Genomic DNA, 21,562 nt, shown 5'->3' with positions numbered 1-21,562 from the left:
GTTGATAATGGAAACTCCAATGAAGTGTTTTGGAAATCCTTGTTTTTTTAACTATAACATTTTATTATAAAATGTAAAACATTTATTTCAAACCTTTCATGTATATTTACTAATATCTTCAAGAAAATGAAACCATTTAAATTGTGCCAAAGTTACATTAAACGCTGATACAATTGTGTTCATTAAAGAAATAATAATAATGGAATTTTTTGTGAGGGTTATTCTGTGCGCACGCACGAACGCACGCGCGCATGCACGCACGCACACACACACACACACACACACACACACACACACACACACACACACACACACACACACACACACACACACACACACACACACACACACACACACACACACACACACCTGTCTGTCTGTCTGTCTGTCTGTCTGTCTGTCTGTCTGTGTCTGTCTATCTATCCCTCTATCCCTCCATCCCTCCATCTATCCATCTATCTATCTATCTAATGGAATTTTTTGTGAAGGTTATTCTGTGAACACGCACGCACGCACGCACGCACACACGCACGCACACAGGCCCAGTTACAGGCCCATAAGGGTCCATTTGGTTCCATTTTTACACTCTCAGTGAGCTTGTAGATCTGCCATTTAATAGATCTATCTATCTATCTATCTATCGAGAGTTTGGAAGCGCTCGTCTTCAATAACGCAACGTCCCGCTGCCTCCTGCATTATGTGACATTTAGAAACAGGTGGTACACAGGACTGCTGAGTGATTTCCCAGGAGCGCTTCCAACCTCCACATGTAGTTGTGTTCAACGGCCCGATTCCAATGTCATCCCTGCACCCTCACTGACTTAAGTGACATAAATGGTAAATGGTGCATTTGTATAGCGTGTTTATCCAAGGCCCTTGTACAGAGATTGTGTATTACATTCACCCATTCACACACACATTCATACAATGGCGGAGGAAACCATGCAAGACACCAACCTGCTCACCGGGAGCAACTAGGGGTTCAGAGTCTTGCCCAAGGACTCTTCCACACTAACTCTGGGGGAGCCCGGGATCGAACTGGGAACCCTTCAGGAACCCTCTGTGTTCTAAGACTGCAACTCTACCCCTGAGCCACTGAGCCACTGCTGCCCCCTGCTGACGTCAGCTGGTAAGTGCTTGAGGGTTCAGGCTGCAAGGACTCCAAATGGTAGAAAAGGAATGGAACAACACTTTAGATGAGTGTTTCACACTTTACATCCAGAGTTGGGATCCGTTACTCCAAAAAGTAGTGCACTACATATTACATATTACCTCTGAAAAAAGTAGTGCCTTACACTACTTCATTACTTCCTGGAGAAAGTAACTCGTTACACTACTCGTTACACTACTTTTGCGTTACTCCATAAAAAAGCCTGAGATGCATTGCCAACATATATTAGATGTATTAAATATTTATTATATATTATTATAATATCTAATACAATACAGTTATGTTGTTCAATGAAGTGAGCAGGGCTCACTGGTGGTCATTTGAATGAGTCTAATAATAATAATAATATTAATATACGAAGTTATAATAATTAATCAAAATTATAATAATTAAATTATTTCTGAGCCCCTGTGGCCTTATTTAGCTCACATATGAGTTTATTCATTTATTTATGGACATACATGGTTTCCACCTGACATTATAGCCTATAGTTCTGTATCCATATGTCAGTCAGTTTAAGCAGATTTCATTCCATTTGGCTCCTATGAATTTTCCAGTCCAGGGGTGGACATGACCTGGCGGAGATTCTCCCCCCACAGAGCGCAGCAGGTCATATAGTAATTATTATAATTTGTATTAGTAAGTAGGTAGTTCTGTAGTCAAATACAGCTGGGGGGCTTATTACCCCAGGGGGGGCCTATTCCCCCACTCTACCCTACTGTAGCAGGCGAAAGTGATGGAACTACAATGAGATGACTCCGTGTGCAGCAGAAGCACTAAAACAATGTCAAACTAATTCTAGCAGCGGAAAACTTCCCATTTGCTTAAAAAAGCAACATGCAGCGATGGTTTTGCATAAGGAATTATTAATTGTCCGTCATCATCAGCTCATGTCAGAGTCTCAGAGCAAAGGTGAGGTGCTCTTTTTCCCTCTCTCTCTCAGCCTACCGTACATTTCCAGTAGGCTAATTCATTCTTGTGGCTCGCTGGATATTTAATACTCACTATTTGGGGGTTTTAATGTAGGGGAGAACCGGGTCCAACGGCGCACGTTTTTCTAATTCCCTCCCTGCACCGAGATTAATTAATCTTAAACAACCTTACTTTCTTGTGAACAAGATACACTTGTCTTCTAACATTATCCGCTGTTTTTTTCAATTTTGGTGAAACAAAACAGGCGCAATCAGCAAATAACGCGACCTCGCGCCGACTTCCTCATCTCAAGTCTTGCGGGGCAAGAAGCGCACCCAGGATGGACATACGGCGCACTGCGTCCCCTAGCGACGCTATCTATGCTGCATGCTTGGATACAACCTCCTAATAAGCCACGAGGTCATCTAACGCTTATTGATGCATGAGGAAATTACCATATCTATTGTCAAATAGCCTACAGTTATCATGTTAATGTCATCATTGTCTGAAATTACCATAATTCTCACCTTTGAGAAGGGTTTCACATCATGTCCACTCCACCACTCCATATCCAGATGGTTCATTAGCCTACATCAATGTCAGCTGTGGTTCCTTATCATTACATCATTGTCAGCTGTAACTTAAGTCAGTGTTTCTCAACATGAGGTCCGGGGACCACCAATGGCTATTGAGGGGGCTCCAGGGGGTCCCCATCAAATATTAGGCTTAAACATCTCAGAAGATTAGAAAAATTATTCTAGATAGGCTAAGCAGAATGACTGTTCTGATTATAGTTCTCTCTACCAGCATTGATTAAGCAATAAAACATTCTCTTAGGCAGAGACAACATGTAGGCCTAATAAAAAGGACCAGACCAGACTTGATATGAATACAAAAATGTTCACATTTTGATTTTATTCACAGATATAGGCAACTGGACATTTAATGATTGTCAAAAGTGCAGTTTAAACCCCCAAACCTTTTGCAAACAAACAAGATAAGAACAACACTATATCCTGTTATGAGGTAACTTTGCATGGCTTAGGCCTATAGGCCACAACTTCATGTAAACAATAAACTGGTGGTCCCCACCATCAGTGTGTGTAGTAAAAGGTGCCACTTAAATGGTTTTTTATGTCCATGTGACAGTGCAAATATTCTGCTGATAAACATAGCAGTCTGACCCACTCCATCCCCCTATTGGCCGGTCATTTTAGACCAGGGGTCTTCGTTTTCAGGTCACAGACCTCTTAGTTGAGAGAGAGATGGAGCAGGGACCCCTACAACCCATATATTCCATATAGTTTCGTTTGACAGCACAGTCATCAATGTATTTTGGGTTCATGTAAATTTGTATTTTCAGATATTTAACCACTTGAACAGTCAATTCTTAATGAACTTGAACTTTCACTCTGTAGGCTACTTGGTCTGCTCTTTTCCCCCCCTTTTCCATCAAAAAAGCTGGACAACATAGCCTACCATGTAACAAGAAACAATGTAGGCTATTAAACTGTCTAATTTTTAATTAGTAGTTAGTAGGGTTAGTAGGGTTACACCAGTGATTGTTGTTCAGGGTTAGTAGGGTTAGTAGGGTTAGTTAGGGTTAGTTAGGGTTAGTAGGGTTAGTAGGGTTAGACCAGAGTGATTGTTGTTCAGGGTTAGGGTTAGTAGGGTTTAGAAAAATTAGAAAAATTAGCCTAGATAGGCTAAGCAGAATGACTGTTCTGATTATATGCTCAGAATGACTGTTCTGAGCATTAATGTGTCCATGTGACAGTGCAAAAAATAAATAAAAGTTATACAAATTCAAGGACAACATTCTAAATTGCCATGTGTCAAAGACACAGCAAACAGTAACTCGAAAGGCTTATACAAAAGTGTGTGTGGTGTGTGTGTGTGTGCGTGCGTGCATGCGGGCTTGCGTGTGTGGTGTGTGTGTGTGTGTGTGTGTGTGTGCGTGCGTGCATGCGGGCGTGCATGTGTGCGTGTGCGTGTAGGCCTAAAGCACAATCTCCTGAATCGCCTTGGATAAAGGCACTATATAAAAGCACCTTTTAAACATTGTAACAACTGAACAAGAAAAATAAAGGAAGCCTAGCCCAACAATGAACATTCAACTCACACCTGTGTTAAGTGAGCGGTGCTGATGCTGACAATGGACCCAAATGAAATCACAGGTTAGGGTTAGAACGGAAACAGCAGCTTAATCAAAGTCCTCACATTTGAGACAGACATAACGCTGCTCCTGGTCGGTGCATACTTCATGGGCCCACTCCCCACAGACAGTGCAGGCTACCCAAGTCTGTGGCCTACTCAAGTAGTCCTGTTCGCCACACACAGGACATTCTGTATCATCACCCTCCTCTTCCTCTTCATCATCATGGGCAGGCGTAGCGGCAGCAGCAGACCTTTTTCTTACCTTTGAAGGCACTGCAGACTGCTTGCCTACAGTAGACCTTTTGCCAGCCTTGCCAGTAGACTTGGGGGCAGCCGTAGGCTTGGACGGGTTCAGCTTTCGCTTAGCTTTCGACATCGAGACCCGTTTTTCCTCCTCCAAGGCTGCTTTCACAGGGGTGTCTGTTAGAATGGCAGAAGACCTTTTTCTTCCTCTTGTCTGCTGCTTCCTCGGTCCAGCCTTCGGTAGAGGTCTGAGTAACTCCGGACTGAAACCGGTTGCCTCTGGACTAGCGTTGCGTTGGGCTGAGTGATCCTGAGGCGCAGCGTGGACCTGAGCAGTGACAACCAGACGAGCTCCATGGACTTGAGTAGGAGCCTGAGACTGCTCTACAGCCTCAGGGCTCAGAGCCACAAACTCCTCCCGATCAGGTGGTGCTGTGGTTTGGTGAAGTTGAGCCGTTGCTTCCTGCAAAGCTAGAAGTTGGGAGGAGATGGCCAGCAGTGTAGCGTGGAGCTGTGCAGTGGCATTTAGCTGCTGGGTAGCATGAGGTTGACTGGTACTGGCTTGTAGAGTGGCTTGGATCTGCTCGTTGGTGGCTAGCAGCACAGCGTGGACTTGAGCAGCGGTGAGAGAAGCAGAGTGGGCAGCGGTGGCAGGGTGGACAGGTGTGCCAGCAGAGTGGGCAGCGGTGGCAGGGTGGACAGGTGTGCCAGCAGAGTGGGCAGCGGTGGCAGGGTGGACAGGTGTGCCAGCAGAGTGGGCAGCGGTGGCAGCAGAGTGGGCACCGGTGGTACGGTGGACATTGGTGGCAGCGGAGTGGGCAGCGGTGGCAGCAGAGTGGGCACCGGTGGTACGGTGGACATTGGTGGCAGCGGAGTGGGCAGCGGTGGCAGCAGAGTGGGCACCGGTGGTACGGTGGACATTGGTGGCAGCGGAGTGGGCAGCGGTGGCAGCAGAGTGGGCACCGGTGGTACGGTGGACATTGGTGGCAGCGGAGTGGGCAGCGGTGGCAGCAGAGTGGGCACCGGTGGTACGGTGGACATTGGTGGCAGCGGAGTGGGCAGCGGTGGCAGCAGAGTGGGCACCGGTGGTACGGTGGACATTGGTGGCAGCGGAGTGGGCAGCGGTGGCAGCAGAGTGGGCACCGGTGGTACGGTGGACATTGGTGGCAGCGGAGTGGGCAGCGGTGGCAGCAGAGTGGGCACCGGTGGTACGGTGGACATTGGTGGCAGCGGAGTGGGCAGCGGTGGCAGCAGAGTGGGCACCGGTGGTACGGTGGACATTGGTGGCAGCGGAGTGGGCAGCGGTGGCAGCAGAGTGGACAGCGGTGGCAGCGTGGACAGGAGACTGCTCGTCCTGAGCATCCTCAGTCTGAGCCTCAAAAGCCACAGGCGTCAGCACCAGCCAGTCGTCGTCCGGAGCAGGTGGAGCGTCGTCCGGAGCAGGTGGAGCGTCGTCCGGAGCAGGTGGAGCGTCGTCCGGAGCAGGTGGAGCTGGTCTGTCTGTAACATAGGCCGGGGCAAAATCTCTGTCACCAAAAATGTCTGGGTTAAATGGCCAAATCCCGGTGCACTTGAAGCCAGCCACGATGTTTGACGGTGTCGCAGCGGACGGGAGCGCTGTTCTTACGATCCCTGAGACAAACAAACATACAAACAGAAAGAAAACGATTTTGAATTAGCCTGGTTTGATATGCATTCCACCCCCATCTGAAAATGTTTGATGCCAGGGACTAATAGGCCTATGTCCTTATGTTGTGGGTTTTGAGTTAAGTTGTGTGTCATTGTAGCTACTTTGTGTTCATTTAGTTTTGTACCATGTTGCTTTATGATTGTGAATTGTGTGTTTGTGTTGGCTTTGTAGGCTATATTTCAGACTAATCAGGTCAGTAGCCAACACCTACATTACAAATCATAGGCCCTACCTGGTAAATCATAGATGGTCATGGTTTTGCCAGGATTTCTCATCATCCACTGGTCCATGGCAGTGTTGATGTAGCGCTTCAGCGGGCCGTAGACGCTGCGATCCAATGGCTGCAGCTTGTGGGAGCAGTGAGGGGGGAAGGACAGCAGCACCACACCGTTGCTTTTGCAATAATCGATGCCTTCCACTGAAAGGTGGGAGGCATGATTATCGAGCAGGAGAAGGATTTTCGAGTCCTTGGTAGCCCTTGTGTGATGGACAAAGTGCTTAAGGAAAACAAGAAAATCCTTCTCCTGCATCCATCCAGAACCACTGCAGGTGCCAATGCAGCCATCAGGCCCATCACGCACAAAGTGGTCCTTAAAGTTCTTTCTGGGGAATACAAAGTGGGGTGGGATGCTGTTGCCTTGGGCATTGACAGCGAACGCCATGGTGACCAGGGTCCCCCTCTCTGCAGATGTCATGGCCCCAACCTGTTTCCTCCCTCTGCTGGCGATGACCTTGTCGGGTACCTTTTCGATCAACCAGACAGAAATGTCAGATTACAGTGTGAAATATTTTGTTATAATGTTGATGAGGATCGAAATAAACAAAAAATACCTGCACAGTGACAGTGCTGGTCTCGTCCATGTTCCAGATATCCTTAGCCTGGAAATGGTGTAGAGTGAGGACCTTGGAGTAGGGACGGAAGCATAATCATTATTATCGTTAATTGTGATAAACACTCACAATAATCGTATCGTGGAGATTTAGATTTATTGTGAAATGCACATCATGCACTAGGATCAATTCACTTTCTATTTGCCGAGCTGCATATCCGGTACCATTTAAACTCTGACCTGGAAATAACCTAGGCTACTTGATAGTCTTTGTTCACACTCTACTCTATCTCTTTGCCAAGAAATAGCCGATCTACAGTAGCCTAGCCTACAAGCTCATCATGAGTCACGGCACATTGTGAGCTTGTAGAGCGGCTAATTTTTTACATTTTGCCCCCAGAATAACAGCTCATTATTTGATTGTTGCGATATAGCAAATCAAATTTTTCTTTTTATCAGAATAATCGTGACATGACATTTTCATATTGTCCCATACCCTACCTTGGAGAGGTTCTCAAAGAACTTGCCCACGTTGACTGGGTTAAAGCTGGTGGCTCTGGAGAGGCTGGTCGGCTGAGGACGTCTGATGGACAGAGCACTGTTTCTCTCCATAAAGCCCGTCATCCAGTCCTTCCCAGCCATCTCTCTGGCAGCCCAGACCTCCGGGTATTTACAGCCATGCGCCCTAGCGAGCTGAAAGGCAAGCCTTCGGACCTGATGACATAGAAGATGAATTATTAAAAGTAGGCTAAATGTCAGTGATAGTCATAAATAAAGGTAAAGGTATCTATCTATCTAAATGTTAAATAAAGGCCTAATGAGTTTGAAAGTAAAGTGAGTTGAAAAAAATAAATAATAATAATAGGCTAATTTAATACACATTTTACACCAAACCCAACCTCTTTGCCAAAAACAGCCGATCTACAAGCTCACAACGCCTCGCAGCGCGGTGCATTGCAAGCTTGTAGATCTGCTAATTTTGGCAAGTGGTTGATATAAAAAAGGAGAAAAAAGGTTTCTATCACAGAACGATTTGCAGGACCCCCTGTAGTAGCCAACTCTGAGGACCCCCTAGAGGCCCTGGACCCCCTGTTGAAGACCCTTCAACTAGGCTATTATAGGCCAAGCCTAAATTATATTTATATTATTCATTAGACACCAAGCCTATAACGCTGTGTTATAATAGCCTAATGCATAACTTAACATGGTTACCTAGACCAATGGCCCTATAAATGATAGTCCTAATATAATTTATAAGTGCTGTTCATCATGCATGATAAACCATAGTGATAAACCCAGTGGAACAGCACATTATTACTAGCTTAACAGGTCACACTTTAGACAAGCCTAAAATAGGCCTATTGTGCTGTTTCACTGAGCTACTGGCCACATGCATTATGACAAGCACTTATATCATCTAATCTTACCTCCCTAGGACTCAGGCCATAATATATGTCAGCTGCCTTGAGAAGGTAGTCTCTCAGGACAGCTTCTTTCTCTGTGGAGAAAACTTTATTATGGGCTCTATAGCCTGGGAGGGGCGCATCAGGGTCCTGGCTCTTCCTCTGAATATAACGCCTCAGTGTCGACTCTGAGATGCCATGTAGCCTAGCTGCACCACGGATGGTCTGGCCATCCTGCACTGCTTGATAGGCTAGGGGGAAGGCATCAGGTGGGTAGATACCCCTGGTGGTCTTTCTCACCCTGATCCGGGGCATCTCCTGTAAGCAGTGGCAAGTGGCAACATACATGCTTTACGCATCTACCATGCGTTTTGCGCGGAACGCCCCGAGCGTGTCTCCCGCTACGTTTAGCCCCCTAGCACAAAAGCTAATGAATATTTTTCAATGAAACCTTCACTGGGAGTTAGCCAACACATTAGCCTAAAAGACGATATCCATTAACATTCGGCACCAAATACACACAGCCCTACAAACGGAAAACACTCAGATGGGATATATTGTACTTACAGTGTGTAAAAACTCCTTAAAGATGATATCTCCGTCAATTCTTTGCCAACGTGGATGAAACTTGGTCTCCAGTGGTTTCGCGCGAAGAGGAAGAGAATGACGTCGGCGGAAATTACGTCACTTCATGTGAAGCATGTTAAATGGGCCGACGTGCAACAGTCCCGCTGCGCTATTAGTACCGGCTCTCCCCTATCTTGTCACGTGTAGGATATTAATCTAGGCTGTGATTCAAACGTCGGCTTTGCGCACCTCGTGATGCGCTGCCGTGCCACTCTTTTTTTCTCTTTTCTCTCTCTCTCTCCCTTTCTCTCATGGGCAAAAGGTAACTCATTTCTTTGCTTGATATTATAAATATCCGTATTTGGGGGGTTTGCTGTTTTTAGTCCCTTGTATTAATCTATATGCGATGGTTATCAAATGTCGGGTGGCTGCTGGCTGCGGCTTGATTGCCACAGTGTCACCGTGACCTGCTGCTGCGCTGACAATCAAATGTGTTATCAAATGTGTTTGATTACCTCTTCTTTGGTTAGTTATTTTAGATAAATGGCAGTTCCAATGTTTTAAAAGACAAGTGATGATGTTTACAATCGGTTCCTGCTGAAGGCAGAAGCAGAAACTGCAGGCACGAAAGTAGCGAGTAGCGAGTAACGCGACCAGGCAGTATTTGTAGTGTTATTATTATTTCGGAGGAGTAGTACCGTTACACTACTCGTTACCGAAAAAAGTAGTATTATTACAGTAACGCGTTACTTTGTAACGCGTTACACCCAACTCTGTTTACATCACATTTAAAACTCTTTACTGTCCTTATTTACAGTCATTGCTTTAAAGGCTGTGATTGTTTTGATTATATATGATATTTATGTATAATGTATTTACGTCAATTTATTCATTTTAATTTCGGTTTAGTATAACAGTTCTCACATCGTTTTAGTCTCCGGTCACCACTTGTAAATAATTAAAATAAATACATATATGTCATATTATCAGTTACATTGTTGCTTTATAGAACCTTGAATTTGTCATATTATGAGTTACATTGTTGCTTTATAGCAAGGGTCTTCGACAGGGGGTCCGGGACCCCTAGGGGGTCCTCAGAGTTACTACAGGGGGTCCTCCAAATCTTTGTGTGATAGAAAAAAAAATCTCAGTTTTTATATTAACCATTTGAACCCTAGCGAACATATTCTGAGAACTTTAGCCACAACAAGCTCACAACGCCTCGCGCTTGCGAGCTCGGCAAAGAGGTTTGGTGTAGAAGGGAAAAAGAGCAGACTAAGTACAGAGTGAAAGGTCAAGTTCATTAAGTATTGACGGTTCAAGACGGTAAATATCTGAAAACACAAAGTGACATGAATGAATCCAAAATACACATCGTGCTGTGAAACAATGAAACTATATGGAATCTATGAACAGGTTGTGGGGGTCCCTGCTTCATCTCTCTCACAACTAAGGGGTCCTTGGCCTGAAAACGTTGAAGACCCCTGCTTTATAGAACCTTACATTTATGTCATTATGGTACATATTATGTAACTCTTTCCTCCTAACATACAGTAGTAGGCTATGTCACGAGGACAACTAGAGAGAATATCAGTTTCCATTACAGGACAGATTGAAAATAACTTCATACTTGATGTTTAACCACATCCCTATTCTGGGGGGACATTCACCAAGAATAGCAGATCTACAAGATCTCACGTTGTCGATCGGCTTAGTGTTGTCAAAAATATTGATTTATCGAAAAGTATCGATTTTGAATATAGTATCGATAATATCGATACTCAGTTTTTACCTCTCTCGTTGGTTTACACCAACGTTACTTTTATGTGTATCCTTCCTTTGGCTTATTCCTAGTTATTTTAAAGGCCTATTTGTACTTAGAATGTGAAAACATCAAAGACAGGCCTTTAAAAAGTGCACTACCATCTATCTCAAGAAGTTCTGTATTTTTCTTTAAATAAAAAAACAAACATTTTTGCACTAAAATTGCCATGGTTGCGTGGTATCGAAAATGGTATCGAGTATCGACATTTTTCAAAATATCGTATCGAAGTTAGAAATCCAGTATCGTGACAAGCCTAGAGCCCTGTGCTCTGATAGATTATAACCAGTTTAACCCAGTTTAAATATCTTAAAACTAGCAATGAGTTACATTGTTGCTTTATAGAACCTTACATTTATGTCATATTATCAGTTAAAATGGACCCCTAGGGCTGTAACTCTGAGAGTGTAAAAATGGAACCAAATGGACCCTTACAGGTCTGTAACTCTGAGAGGGTACAAACAGAACCAGAGTTACCCTTTAAGAATTACAGACAAAAAAAAAACTAGTATAACTTCATTCATTCATATTTTTTTAATGAACAACAGATGTGGTGTAAATCATGAATGAATGAATGAATGAGTGCTGCCTAACAACCAACTAGCCAATCAGGGTGTGACCAAACCGTCCCTCCGGGCAATGGGATACCTCAGTCTACATAGAGCATGTGGAGCTACTAGACTACAGCCATTTATAAATCAGTGGGAATGTGTGTGAATCTATAGATCAAAGTTGTGGAGTCCATTAATGATGCAGTGTGTGGACACACCTTGAAACAGGTACGTTACACACATTTCATTCATTACAATAACTGTTTGTTATTGTCAACAACAACACACATGTTTCATTCATTACAATATACCAACTGTTTGTTATTGTCAACAACAACAACCACCACCCAGGAAATGCTTCATGAATGAGGCTAGAACAGTGTTTGTCACTTCGTTTTGTTCTCTGTAAAGAACTGTTTCATCCACCACAACCCCTGAGTTACATTGTTGCTTTATAGAACCATACATTTGTCATAATATCAGTTACATTGTTGCCTTATAGAACCTTACATGTATGTCATATTTTGATACGTAAATGAATAGGCCTACATCTTCCCAAGATACAGTAGTATGTCACAATTAGGGTCCTGCTTGGCCTTCCCTATCAGACTCACCTCACCGCTACTCACCAGCTAAGAGTGGGGTGGCTCAGAGTAGATGACAGAGTACAGCAACTTGCAATGGGCCTGGTGTACAAGATACACTACACCACTATGATACCCAAGTACCTATCAAAATACTTTATTAACATTAAGGATGTCCATAATTACAACACCAGAGGCAGCGCCACAGATCACTTTCAACCCAGAGTCAAAACCAACAAAGGGTCAAACTCTTTTTTCTGCTATACCACCAAAATGTGGAAAGCCTTACCGAAGGCCATAAAGGAGTGTGGGTCACTAGCATCTTTTAAAATTGCCCTGAAAAACCACTTACAGGCAGCAGCCGTTCGCAACTGGTAAAAAATGAACCTAGCCCAACCCTACCCTCCCCTGCCCCTTCTTTGTATATACTGTTTGTTTTAGACTTACTGTCTTCTTTTTTGTTTTTCTTTACATATCTACTGCATAGTACTGTGTTCTATTTGTCTGTCATTCAATGTTATATGAGATACTTAAATGGTTTCCAGTGGAAATAAGCTTAGTCTTTTCATGGATCTCCTTTTAGTAGACCTTGTACCAGTGAACTGTACCGTCATGAAACTGTACCTTTTCCTATGCAAACTCCTAATAAAGTCTTCAATCAATCAAACGAGTTCAACCTGAGAGAATATCTGTTATTATTGTCCATTATAGGACAGATTGAAAATAACTTCATCCTTGACTACTTGAACCCCAGCAATTTAGTGAATGTGACCACAAGGGGGCAGCAAGACCCCATTTGTGTCAGAGAACCAAATTACTGCTTTTGTATTTTCTACTGCTTCTGCCCACTCTGCTGATCACATAGAGTAGTGGTTCTCAATGTGTGGTCCAGGGACCACCAGGGGTCCTTGAGGGGGTTCCATATGGACTGTAACTCTGAGAGTGTACAAATGGAACCAAATGGACCCTTACAGGTCTGTAACTCTGAGAGTGTACAAATGGACCTGTAAGGGTCGATGGGGAATCCAAGCTAATAGAATAGAAACCATTATAGAAACTGTAATGGAAGTGAAATGGAATGGAATGGATTTCTTCTAGTTTCTTTTTACTATAATTTTTTTGTTGCCATCACGGCGCCAACTCACTACTGCCGCGCAGGTCAGAGGACCGAAATGCACCGCATTAACAGAGCATTAGGTGCCCTCCACAGTAGGCACGGTTGCCGTCGGGGCTGCCGCTAGGATCAGCGGTGGCCGCACCGTGGTGAGACACAAACACAATCGCTCAGTGAGTAAACGGCGCGCGGTATTTCACAAAGATGAACACAATCCATCTCTCACCGCCCGCGTACGCATGCACAAACGAGCACACTCGCGGTGGATTTCACGGGACCGAGCCCGCTCGCCTCGCCACCCACAAAACTTCGCTGAGCGCCCGAAAAAGCCGCCCGCCTCTCATTTAAAATGAATTGCTAAGAGACGGTGACCACGCCTAGTGTGGAAGGCACCGTAGTCTCGCTGGGTGTTATTTGCGACGTTGGAAGCGCTGTTTCGTAAAAACAGTATTCAACCAGGAAAAGCGTCTCCATCCGATGGATTATTTTTCATTTTGCCCTATAAATATATTTTAAGCGTGTGGTGGGGGGCCCAGACCGTGTCCACTAAGTAGAGTAAGCTTTCAACTGTCCACTGAGACCTTTGGTTTGGTGAGGGGCGAAACAGTTTTTTGTTATTTTCGGACCAGGCGGCGGGGTATTCCGGTTTTGCCAAAGAATACGGAGGTAGAGGAACATAGCGTTAGGGAGAACTCCACTAACGCTATGGGCCAGAGCGATCTCATTGTGTACTTGTAGCCAGTCAGGAATGTCCCTCCTGGGCTACTGTGGAGAGACAGGCCAGAGCTCCTCTCTTCCTGCTACCCAGATTGTTTGGCTCACTATAAAAGCCACAGCTAGTATATGGGTGCATTTCCCTCTGTTGTCCCTGTGGTAGCAGGTTGAGTTGTTGTGTGACATGGATGCTCTGGGTAGGTTTCTATTGGAAGTAATGGGTGAAGCCAATACAATATTTGCACTTGAGACTGACCAGTCTGTCTGTCACTTTAGGCCCTGCTCCATAGAGACTGCTGCCCGTGTTGTGCCTCCACATGGGTTGCGTTCATTTGTTAATTAGACAGAGGTACTAAATGTAAATGTCACTATTCTGTTTGTTTATAATATATCTCTTTTATAGTGTTTGTGTTCCCGTTGTAGATAGACTGCCACTGCCGTTTTGTTCTGTTTGGTGTTTATTTTTAATAGTATTTAATGGTTTTGTCATTAAACTTAATAGTATTTCCCCCAAGAAATATCTATTGCTGTGAATTGTATCTATTGCTGTGCCCTTACTGATCGGTGTTTTGCACTCAACCTCCCTTGCATGCTCTGCTTTATTGAATGCCTTAGCTTTTACCTTAAAGGAGTAGTTCACCCTCAAAATGTTTTTTTTTCTATTGATTACTCACACCATGGAGACTTGAGTAAAATAATATCTTTTTGTATTTTTTGTATTCCTAAGACAATGATTTTATGCTAGTAAATCTACCCCCATTGATTCCGGATGGGGACCCAAATGCATTTGGGGGTGAACTACTCCTTTTTAAGGTGGTTGATTAGGCCAGGGTACCTGGTGTTTCTTAGGCCTTTAGTTCCCCTTCCTTTGTGGCTAAGGCCTGCCATCCTGCAGTGCAGTCTCTTTCCCTTATTTCCTTTGTTCTATTGCAGTTTGCATTTTATAGAGCTTCTCTTTTTAACCCATTTAGGCCTAAGTCCGATTTAAAAAATCACACCCGTGTGAACTGAGCGGTGGTTAACCACCGCCCCCCCCCCCCCCCCTCTGTGTGTGTGCGTGTGTGTGTGTGCCTGGCCTGGCCTGGCCTGAAAACAGCGCCCCTCCCTTAACATGTGTGGTCATAAAAGGTACTACACCACAGGCTTGAGGCTACATACAAACAGACCCACCCACCCACAAACAAACATACATACCTACACACACGGCCACGCTATGGAGACGGTGTGACCACCGCTCAAAAAAAGCCTTATAGGCCTAAGTCCGATATGAAAATTACCCACAGTTTTTTCCTGGAAAACTATTACTCAGCAGTTAGAAACAAAATTCCAAAAACTATTTGATGGCTTTTGGCTTTCATAGAAAAAAATCTGTTTTTTTTTTCTTTTTTTAAATTACTGTGCTACATACTGTACATACTGTAAAAAAAAAAAAAAAAAAAAAAAAAAACTCTTGATACAATAAAGTCCCCTTTTATAATTGCTGAATTGTTAAATAAAGATTGTACTCTTGGGGGAATCCTTGACAGCCCATCTTTCAATGTCACGTGTACAGTATATCAAGAACCTGAACATTTGGTTAAGCTGAATATGTGAATGGTCTTTTAATATTGAATTAAACTGATTATATTAAACACTGTCAAACTCGCCACTATTGCGGCTCTATGGAAAACTTGAATTATGTTCTTTCTGTCTGCAAAGTGTTTGTTTCAGAAAAATCCACCATAGAGATGTTATGAGTTACTTTGGGGTCAAGAAATCCGAGCAGACATTTTTCTTTCTTTCTTTTTTTTTCCTTGTGTGTTGAACTTTGGAAGTGCTTGTCTTCAATACTGCAACATCCTGCTGGCTGCTGCCTCCTGCATTATGTGACATTTAGATACACAGGACCGTTGAGTGATTCCCACAAGCGCTTCCAAACTCCAATACTTTGAAAGAATAATCACCTTTTTGACATGAAGTCCCGTGTTCTTATTGTCTTGATAGTCAGTGTGCCATATCAACATTCTGTAATGATAACATACCAGTAAGACTCCCTAATCGGGGGATAAGCAACCGTCAGGTCGCATACACAAACTTTAGAAGGCAATGGTAGCCAATCAGGAGGGCATATGGGAAATGGGACAGATCCATTTTGATGACATGACTTTAGAGATACTGTGTACCGCTTTGCATAATTGTTGGCCAAAATCTGTAGGAGCAGTGTCCCAAAATGTGTTTTTCAAATGGTGGCACTAGAAGAGGGCCATGTGAGAAATGAGGGGTGGAGGTTGTGAGTTGCCAGCCAAGGAGTGTGTGTGCAAAGTTTGTCATTGATGGGGGCAACGGTGCCGGAGATAAGAGTAGGGCAAAAGTGTGACGTGACGGACAGACAGACAGACAGACAGACAGCCGGTGGAGCTTTTCATAGTAACTTGCGACTTGACGGTCGCAATAAAAATAAAATGTCTCCTAATAGATTTGGACATCAACACACCTTTCAGATCGGATCCCAAAAGATGTACCAAGCAACAGCTCCAATCCCTACTCAGCCATCTAAACCAGGGGTTCCCAAACTTCTTTGGCTCAGGGCACCCCTGTAACCATTTTTTTCATCCGAGGCACCCCTACATTATATCCATAATTTTCACTACCAGCAAAACGTTGAGATAATAGCCATTTTGGTTAGAACTGACTGAAAATAACTTTGTGTTTCTAGTTTAAAATGACACTAAATATCATTGGACACTTATTTTTAAGTGTCCAAATAAATTCCAAATATTATCAAATTATCTTGCGGCACCTCTGGACTGCTGTCACGGCACCCCAGGGTGCCCCGTCACCCACTCTGAAAACAAAGCTTTTATCTGTGCCTCCTTATGCCTATTTTTTTTTTCCTTTAGCCTTTTTTTCATATATACTTTTACTTTTGCCAATGACTGACTGACTGCTTGTAAATGTTGTGCCCTGCACTGTCCCTTGGCGCCCCCTGGGGGTTTGTCTATTTTTCCCCCTTGCCCTGCTCCCACTGATTGTTTTGAGTTACTGTTTGAGTCAGCTGTGCTGTTACCTGTGCCGCACAGCTGTACGCTGTTGCGTTCATGACACTTGCATTTATTGGACCGAGTTAGTTTGCACCTTGCTTGTTCCTTGCTTATGTTAAGCCCCTGATACACGTAGCAATTCTTTCATCAATATCAACCAGCAATGACCAGAGGCGTCAATAGGGTATGGCCATTGGCAGCATCATTGGATTCATCTTTGTATGCCTTCACGCGTGCAAGACACGTACCAGTCATGTTGCCATACCTTATCAACAGGCATGAATTTATTTTAGGAAGTAGGCAACATTTTTTCCCCCTTTAGCCGAGGTCGTTGCTGTTTGATATTTATGAAAAGAATGCTACGTGTATCAGGGACTGTGCCTACTATCTCCTGCTGGCCTTTTTTGCTGCTCGTTTTCTCTCCTGGCTCCTTGTGCCAGCTGCTCAGCGTGGCGTTTTGTTGCACTTTTCGATATTAGCCCTGTGCTGTGTACCTGGTGTGTGATTTTGTCCGCTTCCTTTTTGTTTGTAAGCGTTTCCACTGCTTTTCACCTTTTTGTTGTTCTTGCAAACTTTTCCAGTAAGGTTCTGTTGTTTGTTTTGCAACCTAACCCTCTCTCCGCACCATTATTCCAACCCATTCTGGTACTCTACTTGGGCCCGAGGCCAGGCCTTAACAGTAAAGCTACCTAAGGTATGGTGGAGGGTATCATTATGCTCCAAGTCTCTTGTTATCTTGACTGGTAGAATGAGAAAGAAATTGTGTGCGTGAGCGAGAGACGGTTTTAGTTTTTTTTTTTTTAAGAAATGTCCCATATTCAAAAGCAGGTAAATGTTACGCTCAATACTTTTATGTTTCAAATCAAGGAGCAAAGCCTAAAAAAGAAAATCTCCGTCCGCACAAGCGGAACCCCCGTGAGAAAACCACTCACCGGGCCGGGCAGGTACCATTAATTGTAAAGGGGGGCGCCAACAAAGTACTGTGCTATAGTGCTACAGAGGACATGTATGTAGTGCAAAACCTACACACAGCCTTACTGAGTAGGGCTGCCTCAGTTAAGCTCAAGCTAGTTGTCAGACTAGACAGCATCTGTGAAAAAGACATACCCAAAGCTATGTGAGGGGCTGTGTCTCGTGCAAAAGTAGTACACTATAAAACTGAAACCAGGTGCGGAACCAGTTGCACTAAAAGCGCCACACCGAGTTGCACTGCCACTGCTCGGGAAGGTCAAGGCCGAGCTTGAACAAATGGCGCAACTCGACGTTATCAGCAGGGTCGAGGAGCCAACGGACTGGTGCTGCGGCATGGTCGTGGCACCGAAGAGTAATAAAGACCAGGTTCGCATCTGTGTGGACTTGACCCCTCTTAATGGAACACTTTGCAGGGAGACGCTGTGCAGCTGCCCGTGTCCGGTGTGTGTTTCCCTTAACACACTCAACACGGTCATGTGTGAGTAGGCTAAAAGTGAGGTGAAATGTCTGGGGTACATAATCTCTGCGGACGGGGTGAGACCAGACCCTGAAAAAAACAGAGCTGTACAGCAGATGGAGCAGCCTAAAAGGTTTTCTTGGCATGGTGACACAGCTTGGAAAATGTCTCCCTAACCTTTCTGAGAAGGACAAGGCCCTGAGAGACTTGTTGTCCAAGAAAAATCAGTCAGTCTGGGGGCATGAGCAGGAAAAAGAGCCAACCTCAAACGGGAGCTGTCCCTGTGCACCTGTTCTCCATCCCAACAGAGAACTGAAGATCTCAGTGGACGCGTCGTCATATGGCTTGAGGGGCGGTGATGCTGCTAAAGTGTGACCATGTTGATGGAGAACACCAACATATATGTGGACTCCGTTATGGACAGTTTGCCAGCAAGTGACCACTACCTGGAGGAGCTCAAAGCTCAGCTGAGCAGTGAAAGTGTGTGCAGACAGCTAGTCATGCACTACTGTATGCAGGGTAGCTCTGGTCCATAGTGTTAGTGGAGTTCTCCCTAACGCTATGTTCCTCTACCTCCAAAATCCTTGGCAAATCCGGAAAGACCTGTCGTCTGGTCCGAAAATAACAAAAACTGTTTCGCCCCTCACCAAACCAAAAGTATCAGTGGACAGTTGAAAACTTACTCTACTTAGTGGATGCGGTCTGAGCCCCCCACCACACGCTTAAAATACATTTCTAGAGCTAAATGAAAAATAATCCACCGGATGCAGACTCCATTTCTTCTAGTTTTTCACTATTAAATAGTGAAAAACGTTTGTCTTCGCCATCAAGGTGCCAATTCACCACTGCCGCGCAGGTCAGAGGACCAAATTACACAGAGCATTAGTCTCATTGGGTGTTATTCAACTCTGCGACGTTGGAAGCGCTGTTTCGCAAAAACAGTCTTCAACCAGGAAGAGTGTCTCCATCCGGTGGAATATTTTTCATTTTGCCCTTGAAATGTATTTTAATTGTGTGGTGGGGGGCACGCAGTGTGGTGGCCTGGGCTTAGCAACCAAATTGCAGAGCTTGTTTTGAATTGCAGGGCATGTATTAAGGAGAGGGCCAATCCAAAAGAACCATTTAATGCCCACAAAGTTACCAAGCAGGCCTTGGGAGGAATTGGGTGCTGCTGCTGACCTATTTACTCTAAAAGGCTTACTTGTTGTTGGCTATTTCTCCAGATATGTTGAGATAGCCAAACTAGGCACGTGTAGACACTGACAAAAACCCTCACAGTCACTCAAAAAGAAACACCTCTGACCGGTTCACAAGTACTATAACCTTACATCTCCCTGGCCTGGAAATCAGAAAATCTGTCTTTTCGGCTCAATGGACCACGCCGTCGATCCACGGGCGCCTCGTGGCGGCGCCTAATGCCGACACAACCCCCGGCCCGAGAATATTTTATCTTTATTCGTTTTTTTTTTATTTTTTTAATGAGACTTTTGCCAAAGCATAAATTAGGCTTCAGAACATTCATTGTACTTTTACTTTTGCCAATGAATGACTGACTGCTAGAATGATTGTAAAGCTACCTAAGGTATGGTGGAGGGCAGGGCAGGAAATTCACGGCGGCCACGACTGCCATGGCCGTCATTGCCCCTCTCTTTGGCCGTGTGCCCCTCGAAAAATGACATGCCCAAACGGCCACAGTGGCCGTGGTGCCCTGGCGCCCACAGCAGTCCATTAACTGCTTTTTACCGTTTTTTCCTCTGCGCGATTTTCCAGTCATTACGGTAACAGCAGTGCGTGGTTGGTTGAGCTGCGCACATGACCAGTAGTAGATTCCATTTACGCTCGTAGTAGCAGCATAGCAGCCGCCGCATAGTGGAGCCGCCGGAGTCCCGCGACACAGTGTTTATACAAGTTACAACACAAAAACATCACCGGGCTAAACAGGAGTTTTATCTAACGCAGCCTGTTGAATAAATCCGAATGTGCGAACGAATGCCTTCAAACGGAGCTCTGCTGAGCTCAGGACAACAACCAAAATACAGCACAAGGGAACCAAAAGCTATTCTTTCCCCAAGATGCTGAGCTGTCAGAAAGTACATTATTGTTGAGAAAGGGATCACTCCGTGAACGGGAGGGAGGAGTTTGTGTGCGTGTGTGCGTGCATGCACATGGCCAGTGGTGGAAAAAGTACTCAAATGTTTTACTTAAGTAAAAGTATCAATAGCCTACTGCAATGTAGAAATACTTCCGTTGCAAGTAAAGTCCTCAAATTCAAAATATACTTGAGTAAAAGTACAAAAGTATTGGTATCAAAATGTACTTAAAGTACCAAAAGTAAAAGTACAACATTTTTGAAAATAGCACATCTACAAGCTCACAACGCATAGTTATGCGACACATCTTGAGCTTGTAGATCTGCTATTTTTTCTACAAGCTTGATTATTTTCAAATAGCCTAAATAGGGCTAAAGTGGTTCATGTATGTTTAATAATATTATAATTTATATACCGGTATGCAAAGTAACTGGTAACTAAAGATTTCAAATAATTGTAGTGGAGTAAAAGTACAATATTTGGATCCGAGATGTAGTGGAGTAGAAGTAAGTGTTAGAAATACTCAAAATTACAATAAACAATTAAGTACAATACTTAAGTAAATGTACTTAGTTACTTTACACCACTGCACATGGCAAAACAGAAATAAACAGGTTCTTGATATTTATTTAATTGAATTTACATTAAACCTTAACGTTTAAGCTAAATTAATTATGACTGTGGCGTGGACTTAAAATCATTCTTTTAATGATGGCCTTCCTGCCCTGGCACTTGGCCTTTGTGCCCTCAAAAATTTGACAACACCAAAGGCCAATTGGCCTTGCCCCTAAACTGACGAAATTCTAGGCCTGGTGGAGGGTATCCTTATGATCCAAGTACGTCAACTACTGACATCCCCCCACTGCTAACAGCCTCCAGCACATTAGTTCCGCCTGAAACTGTCCACATTTAATATCACTGACACATGCTCAAATCTCACCTCACATTATTAATACCAGGTCTACTTTTGCCAATGAATGACTGACTGCTAGAATGATTGTAAAGCTACCTAAGGTATGGTGGAGGGTATAATTATGAAGTATCTTATGAGAACAGGTCTCTCCTGTTGGGACTGTGCGAACAAAATCAGGCAGAGCCATGATTAAACCAGACAGACTGGCGCTTTGGGAGAGTTAAAGGGGCTGAGTGTTTATTTTATTTTTTTCAAAAATACAAATTACAAATTGTGAAAAAGAAAACAAATAGTGGAATAACTTCAGGTTATGCATTGAAAGGGAAATAAAAGAGTTCATGTGATTTGAATA

The 21,562-nt window shown here is 44.1% G+C and overlaps 1 long non-coding RNA gene across 1 annotated transcript in view; it reads right to left on the bottom strand.

Annotated features, from left to right (window-relative positions):
- LOC308308390 overlaps positions 1 to 21,562 on the bottom strand; it is a 319,469-nt gene that overhangs the window by 160,976 nt on the left and 136,931 nt on the right. The window lies entirely within an intron of this gene.

The sequence above is a fragment of the Nannobrachium achirus genome, assembly GCF_963921795.1.
Source record: "Nannobrachium achirus genome assembly, chromosome: 23".
NCBI lineage: Eukaryota > Metazoa > Chordata > Actinopteri > Myctophiformes > Myctophidae > Nannobrachium > Nannobrachium achirus.
Note: the sequence above shows the minus strand (reverse complement) of the source record. Positions and strands in the feature narration are given on the sequence as shown.